General features: G+C 48.1%; 1 protein-coding gene across 25 annotated transcripts in view; it reads left to right on the forward strand.

The window, feature by feature from the left end:
- Window positions 1-11,399, forward strand: part of ZNF536 (zinc finger protein 536) — a 418,028-nt gene that overhangs the window by 97,998 nt on the left and 308,631 nt on the right. The window contains exon 1 of one of the 25 annotated variants that reach the window (XM_058280096.1): window positions 1,024-1,316. The exons of 21 other annotated variants lie outside the window; for them this stretch is intronic. The gene's annotated coding sequence lies outside the window, so the exon portion shown is untranslated. Of the gene's footprint in view, window positions 1-1,023; window positions 1,317-11,399 lie in introns of those variants that run through there. 3 more of the 25 variants (XM_058280092.1, XM_058280093.1, XM_071209192.1) reach the window with 3 other exon arrangements.

Here is an 11,399-nt window from a genome sequence, read left to right on the forward strand (position 1 = left end):
TGCACCTCTCGGCTCCTGTCCTCTTGGGCTGTCCATTCTTTCCTCGGCCAACACATGTTAGGGGCTGCAGTCACCACTTCGTGCACAGCTCCCTGATCCAATGTTGCTCATGGGTACAATCTGCCTAGCTGTAGACCTAGTAGTCTACAGGCCCAAACTGTGGCCTGTAGAGCATTTCTGCCTGTCTGTTAACCACCTGGATGTAGAGCAGGGGTTCTTAACCAGGGGTCTGTGAGCTTCATTTGAAATTCAGAAAAAATGTTATTCTTGTGGGGACCTGTTGATGTGGGTGTGATATATTTATTAAATAATACACAGTACGGTGTGGACTTAGTAAAGGGTCCGTGGTTTTCACTTGACTGGCAGAGGGTTCCGTGGAACAAAAAGAACCCCTGGTGCAGGATAAAGGCTTATGCCCTGATCGGGGTCCTACCTGGATCCCCTCCGGGTGCTGCTGCCCAGCAGCTGCTAAGAACAATGGGGTGGGGCAGGAGAATTTTGGCCAAAGACCATCAGGTGGTGATGCTGGCCCAGCTCTGACCATCCCCACCAAGTCTCTCCTATATCCATACTCAGGAGGAGTTCTGCATGGACAAGGGGGCAGGCAGCCCTGCCCAGAACTGTAGACGGATTAGCACGTACTGAGCAGAGGCCACGTGTTCTATGCTGGTTTTGGCTCCACGTATGGGTGTAAGGAGGGCCAGTTGGAAAAATCTGTTGCTTATTTATTGGTGCATTTATCATCTGTTCATTTTAGAAGATGCCCTCCAGGAGGGCTGGGTCCACGTCTCACTGTGCACTACTGTTTCTCCAATGCTTGGCACATAGTAGGTGCTCAGGAAGCTTTTGCTGACTGAATGACTGAAAGAATGAATGAATGAGTGAGGTACCAACATTTAGAATGAGAATGATGCTTGGAGAGCAAGAGAAGAGATGACACAGGGCAGTACATGATGCACTGTCAGAGGATGGTAAAAACAATTGCTATAGAAATTCAGAGGCCAGGGAAGGGCATGTCAGGCTCAGTCTGTGGCAGCCTTCTTGGAAGAGATGGTGCTCAGGCTGGTCTTTGGCTACAGCTGGCATTTGGAGAAGCAGAGAGAAGGAAGAAAGGCATGCCTAGAAGACAGAGTGGGATTAGCAGAGGCGGTTGGAAAGAAGGAAGAGTGTCTGGGAGACCGAAGGTGGACCCTGGGACTGGAGCGTGGGGTGTGTATCAGGGATGCAGTGGAGACCATCTTGGAGAGGTCAGCAGGGGCCAAAGCTCCTGGGCCCAGGCTGGAGCGATCAGATGTGACCCCTGATGTTATTTTAAGGTAGTGGCTTTTTCATATTCAATTATGAATGAAATTGCATTTGAGGACGGCAGCTGATGACGGCGTGTGGTTATGCTGTGTGGGCTGCTTTCAAAATAGCTCACCCCAAACTTCAGTAGTGATTAGTTCGAAGAAAGTGCAGCCTGACCTGCTAGCATTTCTTATGTCTTCCTTACTTGAGCGGTGAGATTTAGGGAAGGGTAGCCATTGGCTTTGCCAGTTTCCAGCCTCCTCATGGGCTGTGTCCCCTGGATCGTGCCTTGTTCTCGGAGGCTTGTCCCCTGGAAACCTCAGAATTTCTTGATGGTGGCCAGTTTGTTACTCCTTCAGGTTCTCCTTTTCCCTTGAGTCTCTTTTCCTACTCTTTGAACTTGGACCACCCTGAGGGCAGACTGGGGTAGAGCCCCCAGCCAGGCTGACTGCTTTGGGTTGCTGAGCTCGATGGCTGGCGTCTTCCATCTCCAACTTCTCCTAAATATGGTCAGTGTTTGCAGTAGCTCCCACCACTGTCAGCGTCTGCATCAACTGGAGATTTTGGCTTGGCCACCCCTGCAGCCAGGCTGTTTCTGGCCAGCCTCCCTCTGCTGGACTTAGGATAAACCCTCATTATAATCAAGCTTAGCCTCAGTGAGAAGTCCACAAGGTTTGGCAACAACAGCTAACCCAGAGCAGTATCTCTAGTGCTTTACTGGGTGGGACACACCAGTGCCTGTCCCCCTGTCCTCTTCCAAGGTTCTATCCTTGACTCTGGCTGGAGAGATGGCCTGTAGCCCAGGGCAGGTCATGTGCTCAGAGATCACAGAGACAAGGCTACGCAGCTGATGGGTTTGTCCTAGGCTCTGCAGCTGCACACTGTGTGACCTTCAGGTCATTGTATAACCTCTCTGAGCCTCAGTTTCTTCTTATTTGCATAAAGGGGATAAAATGTGTAAAGGGAATGAGATATAATAATGCACAGAAATTACCGAGCTTAGCCCTATGCTAGGCTCCCAATAAGAGCTCTGTTAAGTGTTAACTGCTCTTTTCCACTGATGATGATAGTTCTGATGATGATGATGATGATGACAATGATGACGATGAGAGGATGGTGGTGATGGTAGACAGTGTGGCATGGTGGTTCAGAGGATGGGGTCAGATCACCAGAGATTGAACCCTCATTATCACGTCCTGATCATACAGCCTTGGAGGATTCCTTTGACCTTCTGGTGCCTCAATTTCCTCTTGTGTGTATGAGGATAGTACATAGGACATTTCATGGGGTTGTTGGGAGGATTTGGATTTGGACTGGCCTAAGGGGAGACATGGTAAACATTAGTTTAGTTCTCATGGTTTATTGTTGCGTTTGGGGTCACTGTACTGTTATTTAGGAGCTGTGTGCTCTCGGGCACGCTTGGCCCTGCCCGCGGTGCAGTGGTGCCGCTGGCCCGTGGCGTGTGTGTGCACAGCCCCCTGGGCTGAGGTGCCCGCGCTCCCCTCCCTCGCTCCCCTCCCCGGCTGCGCAGCTCCGTAGCTAAGTAACCCTGGCTGATGTGTGGCTCTGGCGGGGTATTCGCAGGGAGCCGCCTTGCCGCCTCCTCTCGGGCGACAGCTGTTTCCATGCAGATGCCTCCCCCGTGTTCTTCTGGGGCAGTGAAGAGAGGGGAGAGCGTCCCAGATTTAAATTTGGAACGTGCGCAGAGTCGTGCCAGCCTGCCGATGGGCCCGCGGCCAGGTGCCCTTCGGGGGTGACTGCAGCTCCTGGCCGCCAGGACACCGGCCACGCAGCGACGCCTGGGTCTCAGTGGGCACTGGATGCCCTGGTGAGGGGGAGCCCCCAAAACAGCCTGCGGGGCTGAGGCTAGCCATGGACCCCCCATCCGAGGCGTCTCTCCCTGGTGGTCAGTGGGAGAGGGGCAGGCGGGAGATGCTGATGGGAATTGTGTGCTCAATAGGAGTGAGGGAGAAGAGGGACTCACGCCTGGGTCCCCACGGTGTTCGCCTCCCAGTGCGCCTGGGCTCGCCCCCAGCTGAGTTCTGCTCACCCATGACAGGCCTTCCCGGAACCCGGGAACCCCTTTGCCTGCCATGGGCCTCGAGCCCTCTTAAAGAGGCCGCCTTCTCCTCAAAGTGAGGGCAGCCCTGTTGGGCAGTGCACTGGAAGACCTTGGCATGGTAGGGTAACAGGAAGGGGTGCTACTGCCCTGGGGTGGGGAGGGCGGCAGCCACCCAGAGGCTGGTAGGCCACTGCAGCTGAGGGCGGCACCCTTGTGGGTGTGGAGGCTGTGGGTGGACTTGCCTGGTGGTTCCAGCCTGCTTCTTCCCAGCTGAGTGTGATGCCCAACTCGGGAGTGTACCCCAGGGGCGAGCAGAGGGACCCCATGCAGGAGGTCCAGTGTGCATTCTTCACCTAAGGGATGGCAGGTAGGCTCCCAGCTAAGCCTGCCCTGGCCTCTGGCAGGCTGCCCACCAGCCCCCAGCCCAGCTCTAGGAGCACTGCTCTCTAAGGGGAGCAGTGGGCGCAGGGAAGGTGGCCCGCCTCCCCGCTGGCTCAGGGCCTGGCTCCGCCTTTTAACCTCACTCTGAGCCTCTGCGGATGGGGGCGGGGAGGGAGTCAGAGCAGCCCCTCAATCCAGCCACTGCACTTCTTGGGGAGCAGAAGCCAGGTAGCCTGCCCAGGACTTCCAACTGTGGTGGTCACACTGGCAGTTTTCCCCCCAAAACGATCTCAGGGCACAAGACAAGGGTGTCAGAGGGGCAACCAGCCACGACCCAGATGGGAAACTGCGCCGAGTCCAGCAACAGGGCTCCTTGGTTCCCCGTCCAGCGCTTATTCATCTGGGCAGCACAAGAGCACCCCCTTTTAGCCCCCTCCCTTTGAGACGTCTTTCACCTGCTCAGGGGCATGAGCAGAAGGAAGGAAAAAAAAAAAGGCAGGCTGTAAATTATCACTGTCTCCTACCTGTGCAGGTACACAAAACTAAGCCTGAACGCTTTCTCTTAGTATGGAATTTACTGTCTATTTTTAACTTGTACATTTGGGGCCAAAAAGAAAATTCTGTGAGGAAGTAAGAGCTTGGTGAGTTTGCAGGTAAAAGATCACCAAAGAAACTAAGAGAATTGCCGAAACAACATCCTCCGTCAGAGGCGCGCCTGGCACAGAGAGAGGGCTCCTCTTGCAACAGGCCCCGTGTGTGGTTTATGTTGCCGTTCTTCTGCTGCCGTGCATTTAATTCTGCTCCAGCCATGTCAGGAAGACTTGAGAAAAAAAAATCCCACCATTAAAGCCGTGCTCTTTGTTTTTTCAATCTGTGACCCCAGCAATCTCTTTAGCAAGCCATGGTTCAGTGAACTGGCACACAGCAGCCGTTCAGCAGTGGAAAAATCATAAAACAGATGGAAGCTTTACATTTTTGTTTAGTTTTTAAGAGCAGTTTTTATAACAGCGCTTAAAACCATTCTGATGCATCATACTGTTTACACTCAAAGCTTTGTAGCTAAGATGTTTACAGTATGGAGAATGTTTTAAGATATTTTATAGTTATGATATTTAGATCCTTGGCAAGGAAAAAAATAGTTTGTTGAGATTGCAGTGATGTTGGTAACCGTGAAGTAACTTATGAGCCTCAATAAATATGTCCAGTTCGGTGGAAAGTACAAACTCAGTTAAAACAAAACAACACAAGAGGGAATATCTTTTTAGTGAAATCATTTCCTTTTCTTAATCAAAAGATGACAGGCGGCCCTTAGAACGCCCATCTGTGCGCCGTTGCTCCCCAGCCCTGCTTGCAGCTTCTCCTTTCCTGATTGATAGCTGATCGCTATTCCGCACGAGTTCATGCAAACAAAGTTTAATAAAGTTCAGTTTTAGGAGACCACCTTAAAAGAAACCCAGGGCAGTTCCCCATGTCTTTTTGTGCAGTGGAACTTGCAGAGTTTTTAATGTAGAAGAATTTATGCAGGGCTACGTTTTGGAACTCCTTTTTTTCTTCTTCTTCTTCTTGAAACTGCCCCAAAATGGCATTAATCAAAAACAATAACTCCTTTTAACTTTTCTAAGTGCTCTGAAGGAAAGTATGAAATAATCTGTGTGTGGGCCACAAATGTGGAGAATGCAAACATTTCACAATAAACATGTTTAAATGAAAGTCCCTGGCAAGATAGTCTGAAAGATAATACATGCTGGGTTAATTAATGCATACTCATAAAAATAAACCTCACTTTTAAGATTTGACCAATAAAAATCATTAGCATATTTGGATCAGATGACCTTATGTATACATTGAACTTCTCCATGGCAAATTGTCCTTGGAAAGTCTGGAAACAGATTTCAGTTTAAAGTCAAAACTCTCTTTCTATCTGTTCTTTTGTGTGTCCAATACTGCGATATGATGATTTATTCTGGTTTTATCTGTTATACCTGCAATTGATCTACTGGTGATGGGATTAAATTTATCATTTTAGATGTATAAATCATACTCAGATAGCCAGAAAAATGTTGAGTTGCATAAAAATTCCTATTGTTTGCTCACAACACACATCATTTGATTTTCACTGTGATCAAATTACTGTAGAGCATTATTTTTACTTTAAGATGTTTACTTTTTGTTATCTTAAGTGGAATCATTTTGGCTATTCACAAATGCTTTAAAAATTATTTCCCTGAAATCATACATTCAAACAAATAAACTTTGGGTTGTGGATTATGCATTGTTCTGAGGTCCTGCTAAATTAGAAATCACACAATTTTCTAAGCCTAATTACAGTATAAGGGATTTTGGTTTTATGTTGCATTTTTTGTACAGGAAAAGACAAACTGTTACAAAGATGTCTTCAGGATGAAGCTAACAGTAAAACCAAACTCATTTTAAAAGAACTGAAATTGGAATTCATAAACTCAGTAGAATTTAAGTTGTAACTACCCAGACAGTGAAATTCTGAACCCAAGATAATACTGCATTTCAAATCCATATTAAAATAAAAACAACCCAGCTGAAATTATTGAGGAAAAAAATTCCAGTGTGAGTTTAATTTTATCCAACTTTATTGGCAGCTTATTTTGAACTAATGTGCAATAAAGTTGCCAGGCAGAACAATCGGGAGAAATGATGAAAAAATTTTGTTTTCTTACACTGTTTTAATAAAAACTATAGAGCAGTAAACACCTGAATAAATAATTTGGGCTTTTGACGCCATCAAGTTTGGCCACAATGCTTTCGGAGTTATCAGTCATGCTGTTATTAGCCTATTCCACGAATGACCAGGCCTGACTCATCTGATTCAGTGTCCTGGGTCTCTGCTGTTGACATCAGACACCCCCATGTGAAAAGACTTGGGCTCCCGGGCCAACCCTTCTATGGTAGCCTCCTAGCTTGTCTGGGAGCAAGACAAGTACCCACTCCTAAGAAAGAGCTTTTCACATGAATGTTTCTGAAAAACAGCTTGCAAGTTTAAGGGATCCGGCAGATTATAAACACTGTCGGCCTCATACCCTCATTTTGTGCCAGAGACTCAACACTGCCTATTTTAGGGACCCTGTGTTTATGGCTATGGAACAAACCTCTGTGTGTGTGTATTTGTCCAGAACCACGCCTAGTGGTACCTCTTAATAAAATCCAGCATGAGCTCTATTTACCAACATCCAGTGAGGTTCTCACACTCCTACCCCACCCAGGGCTCAGACTTGGGTGGTGCCTGCAGGCAGGACTTGCCTGGAAAAGCTGGGTGCTCATGCAGAAGCCAGGTGAGGGGAGGTGCTGGCCCCAGCAGGGCTTCCAGCTGGGGGTTCTCACACACCTCAGTGCCTCTGTGCAGTTGGATTGAGAACTGAACACGTGGGTATGAGCGGATCTCCGAGAAGGCCCATCATTTCCATCAGCCTTCTAAGAGCGTTCCTTTCTTGTCTGTAGCTGAGGAACCCATAAACTTTTGTGAGGAATGTTTTGGTGTAAGAAGTAGGAGAGGGTAACCTATCCTTGAAGTAACTGGGTGGTACTGAAGGACAAATCTACTAAGCTGATGTCTGGGCTGCAGGGAAGAGGCTGGTCCCCATTCCCAGCCTCCCAGCTAGGGCATTGATCCAAGTTCCACCGCGTCAGTACTTGTGAAGGTAATATATTGAGGTGACCACAGGGGAAAAGTGTTAGAGGAGGCGGAGCAAAGCACGGGGGACACGAGAGAGCAGTCAAAGGCTGAGGTCTCTTTCCAGTGGCCTGAAGTCCCACTAGGACCCTGCCCTTGGCACTTGGGGGTCAGTGCTGATCATACCCCTGTGCCAGCACTCCAGACTCCACATCCTCAGAGCCTGTCTCCACTTATGGGGTGAGGAACACTCTCAAACCTTCTTGGACTCCCTCCTGGGAGCTCGACGTGGGCGCCTCCTTGTGCCCTCCTTTGTGCCAACACTGGACCTTATGCCTTGGGAATTATTCGCGCTGGTGTCTGTCTCCCTTCACCAGGATTGAGGCCACTTTTAGCTTTCCTCTGGTCCCCCTTTGGAAGCTCCTTGCTGACAGGGTCTCTCTTATGGACTGGAGCAGAGTGGGATGGCCTGTAGTGGCCTCGGGGACTCAAGCTTCCAGGAGCCAGAAGGCGCTTTGGAGGTCCCTGGATTCAACCCCTTGTCGTACAGTTGGGAAAGTTGAAACTTGAGAAGGGAAAGGACTCCTGAGGTCAGACAGTGAGTTAGGGGCAGCTCCCTGATACTGAGCCCAGGGTTTTCATCATTATATCTCGCTCCTTGTTCAGTTTAAGTGCATGTGAGCAAATGCTCTGTCAAAAGACACATAGTGGATGGTCTGTTCTATGAGAAGTCCCCTGCTGCTGACTTATTTTTTAATTTGATAATAATAATGATACTCCTTATAATGAAGATAATAATAACTACAATAATGATATGATGATCATAATAATAACTGAAGCAGCATAGCAGGTACCCCTGTGCCAGGGACATTATCTCATTTAATTTTCATAAATTATCTCATTTTATTCATTCGGTGACCTCATGAGGTAGGTATTACCATTATCCCCATTTTACAGAGAAGAAAATTGAGTTTAGGAGAGCTGGTTAGGTGCCCAAAGCTCACCCTGAAGCTGGGGAGCTCGGTGGTCCTACCTGGTGGGTTTCCTACAGGGAAACTCCCCACTGGGGAGCTGTGAGATGGCGCCTCCTGCTTCGACATGGCTGAAGGCCTTTCCTTTTGATAGACATGAACCAATTTTACATACACAGGTTGGGAATAAATGTTGGATTTTATTTATGGCAGTGGGATATAAAGTTTCCCTTGGGAATATCCTGATTTAAGGAAATAAGAGAATCAATCTCAAGATAAACCTCAACGAGTGAATGGTACCGGTATAAGCAGATCTGGTAATAAGGTGGAGGTGATGTGCAAATGGCTGACCTTTGGACAGCACTGCCCCGTGATGAACGGGGAGCTGAGAGGAGAGAGGAAGCTGTGGCCAGGCCACGTGGAGGAGTGTCAGAGGAGCTCTCCTCCTCCTCCTGGGGATGACTGACTGCAACTTCTAGCTGGTTGGTTTAAGGAAGAGAGCCTGGAGTGGTCATATGTCCTGAGAGGTGTCCAAGAGCAGAGCTGTGGGAAGCAGCAGGTTTTCACCCACCCATAGGAGCCACATGGCTGAAGCAGGTTGTCTCTGGTCTTCCTTGGTGATCCTACCTGGGCTCTCTGTCGATCCACCTTGAGGGTGGCAGGCCTCTAACTTGGAATCGATGGTAGGGCCGGAAGTAGAAGACAGGGAGCTTTCTACTCTCATCATAGAAAGGCTAGAGAGTGTCAGCCAAGCTCCTTGGAGCTGATGAGCTGTGCTAGCCAGGAGTGCCTGGGTGCTGATGGCTGAAGGGAGCTGGCACACAGCCCTGCCCCACCACCAGGCACCTGGAGCATGCCCCTCCATCCCGCTACGACTCTGCTGTCCCAGAGTAACAGGTTCATTGGCCACCATGGAGGCACAGTCCAGTCATTCTCAAACTGGTTTCTGTAGGATTGTAGGGAGGTTCCAAGGAGAGATCTCAGGGACCAAGAGTTGGGAAGCACCTGGGGTTCCCTGCAGCTTTGATGAAAGCAGCTGTGCTGTCTGCACATACTTTGGAAGATTTCCTTGTAAAAGGGATTCTGGTATGAGTAGATATTGGAAAACCATAACTCTAGAACCAGCTCTTGATTCTCCAGTTGGGAAACTAAGTTCCACGGAAGAGCAAAGGATCACAGAGATTGACTCTGAAGGGTCATTTTAAAGAACAAATGTCTTTTTTTAGGAGATCAATGGCTTTTGGAAGAAGCTATAAAATATATGTTTGGGAGGAGATGCAAGGGTTCCTGTGATCCAGTCCCCTGCTTCTGGTAACCTTGAACTGGAGCCTGGAACTAGCCTGGTTGAGATGGAATTCACCTGGGTCCAAGCTGCCTCTGAGCAGGTGACCCAGAGCCCAATGGAGAGGACTGCTCAGCAAGAGTGAAAAGGTCAATGAGGACTGCTAGTTGAGCTTTTTTATTGGGTGCCACAGCCTGAGTCCTTTTAGATATGTTCTCTCCACTATTCATCTCCAGGCTGTTATGCCTGCCTTAAAGATGAAGAAACTGTGGCTCAGGGTGATGATGTGTCTTCTCAATAGCAGTACTGGTGCTTACTGGGGTCTGATCCGGTTACTTTGCTCTCCCAGGGAGAGCCTGTGGATGTCTGTGACGTCTATTGGGGTTACACTGGAGCAAATGGGGATGGGTGTCTTGTAGTCAGAAAACCCTGACCCAGTCCCCAAGACTGCAGTATTTCTGCCTCTCTCCTCCTGACTGCATAGAGCAGGATCCACAGGGTTTGCTCTAGGAGTCTGTGGCCTTTGAGACATAGGTTAGAAGCTGAAGATGGGTGACCAAACACCTTGACAATAAATAAGGCTGGGAACCTTACTTATTATATCTTCTCTTATCCCTCCACCCACCAGGTGGACAGCTTGTGTATACTTGTCTATTAAATTCTTTCTTTCCTTCATTCATGAAGGCTTTAAAAATTTACTTATGCATTTACATGTTAAATCATACATGTATTAATTTTTAAATTTTTTCTACCACCGCACTCTCTCCATCCATCCATTCATCCAGTCCTTTATGCATTCTTTCATTTATATACATATTTGTTCATATATGTCTTGATGCACTCATTCATTCATTCTTTTAACAAATAAATGAACTAAAGCCTCTGGAGAAATGTGTGATAGTTTAACCATGACCCAGGGTAGACTCTGGGCATCTTTCTCATCATTGGATATAGAGGTACACAAAGGTAGATGAATGGTGCCAGGGACCTGAGAGGGTACTCTTGCCTCTGGGGGGTGCAGGCTAAACTCATCCAGTGAATTGTGGCTGTGGAATCCAATGCCACTTGTGTGCAGAGGTCTTTGAGGCCTTCCTCATGACTGATAATTCCTGGGGCCCCTGGAGCCCCATCAACAAGTCTCCCTGTGATCCTGAACTGCTCTTGGGTTGCTCCTAGAATTTGAGAGCTGGCAGAATCCCCCATGGGAAAACAATGGATAGTTGATTCCAGGAACCAGGGCTCTGGTGTGACAAGGTGGGAAGGAGGAGCTATCTATACAGCTGATCTCATGAGGGATGTATGTGCAGAAGATGTAGCAAAGGACACAGTGGGGATAAAAGGTACCAATAGTCATGCAGAAAGAGTGCTTCCCTTTCTCCCCACCACCCAAGACTTTCTATCCATTTTCTTCTTTGAATCTCACGTTATCCCCATGAAGTAGATAGGATGAATGCTATCCTGCCTATTTTCTAGTTGAGATCCTGTATTTGAACGCAAAGGAAACGTAATCGAAAGATGAGGCCAAATCTCCAGCAATGGTAATAAGATGGATTGGAAGCCAGGCTAAGAATGAGGGTTTTACATTTGGACACAAAGTAATAGGGGAAGGACCTTCTCTCCACCAAATGAATGAGGATTAGAAATATCTTTCGTGCTAAGCTCTGAGTTGGTGTCATGAATACAAGTTGATTGTTGAGATCTCTTACAGGTGGACTTTTAGTTTATTAAGATTGTATTTGCTCTCACCCTCCGGTTTCCTTACTGCATGAGACC

This window comes from Dasypus novemcinctus, chromosome 18 (genome assembly GCF_030445035.2).
Source record: "Dasypus novemcinctus isolate mDasNov1 chromosome 18, mDasNov1.1.hap2, whole genome shotgun sequence".
Classification (NCBI taxonomy): domain Eukaryota; kingdom Metazoa; phylum Chordata; class Mammalia; order Cingulata; family Dasypodidae; genus Dasypus; species Dasypus novemcinctus.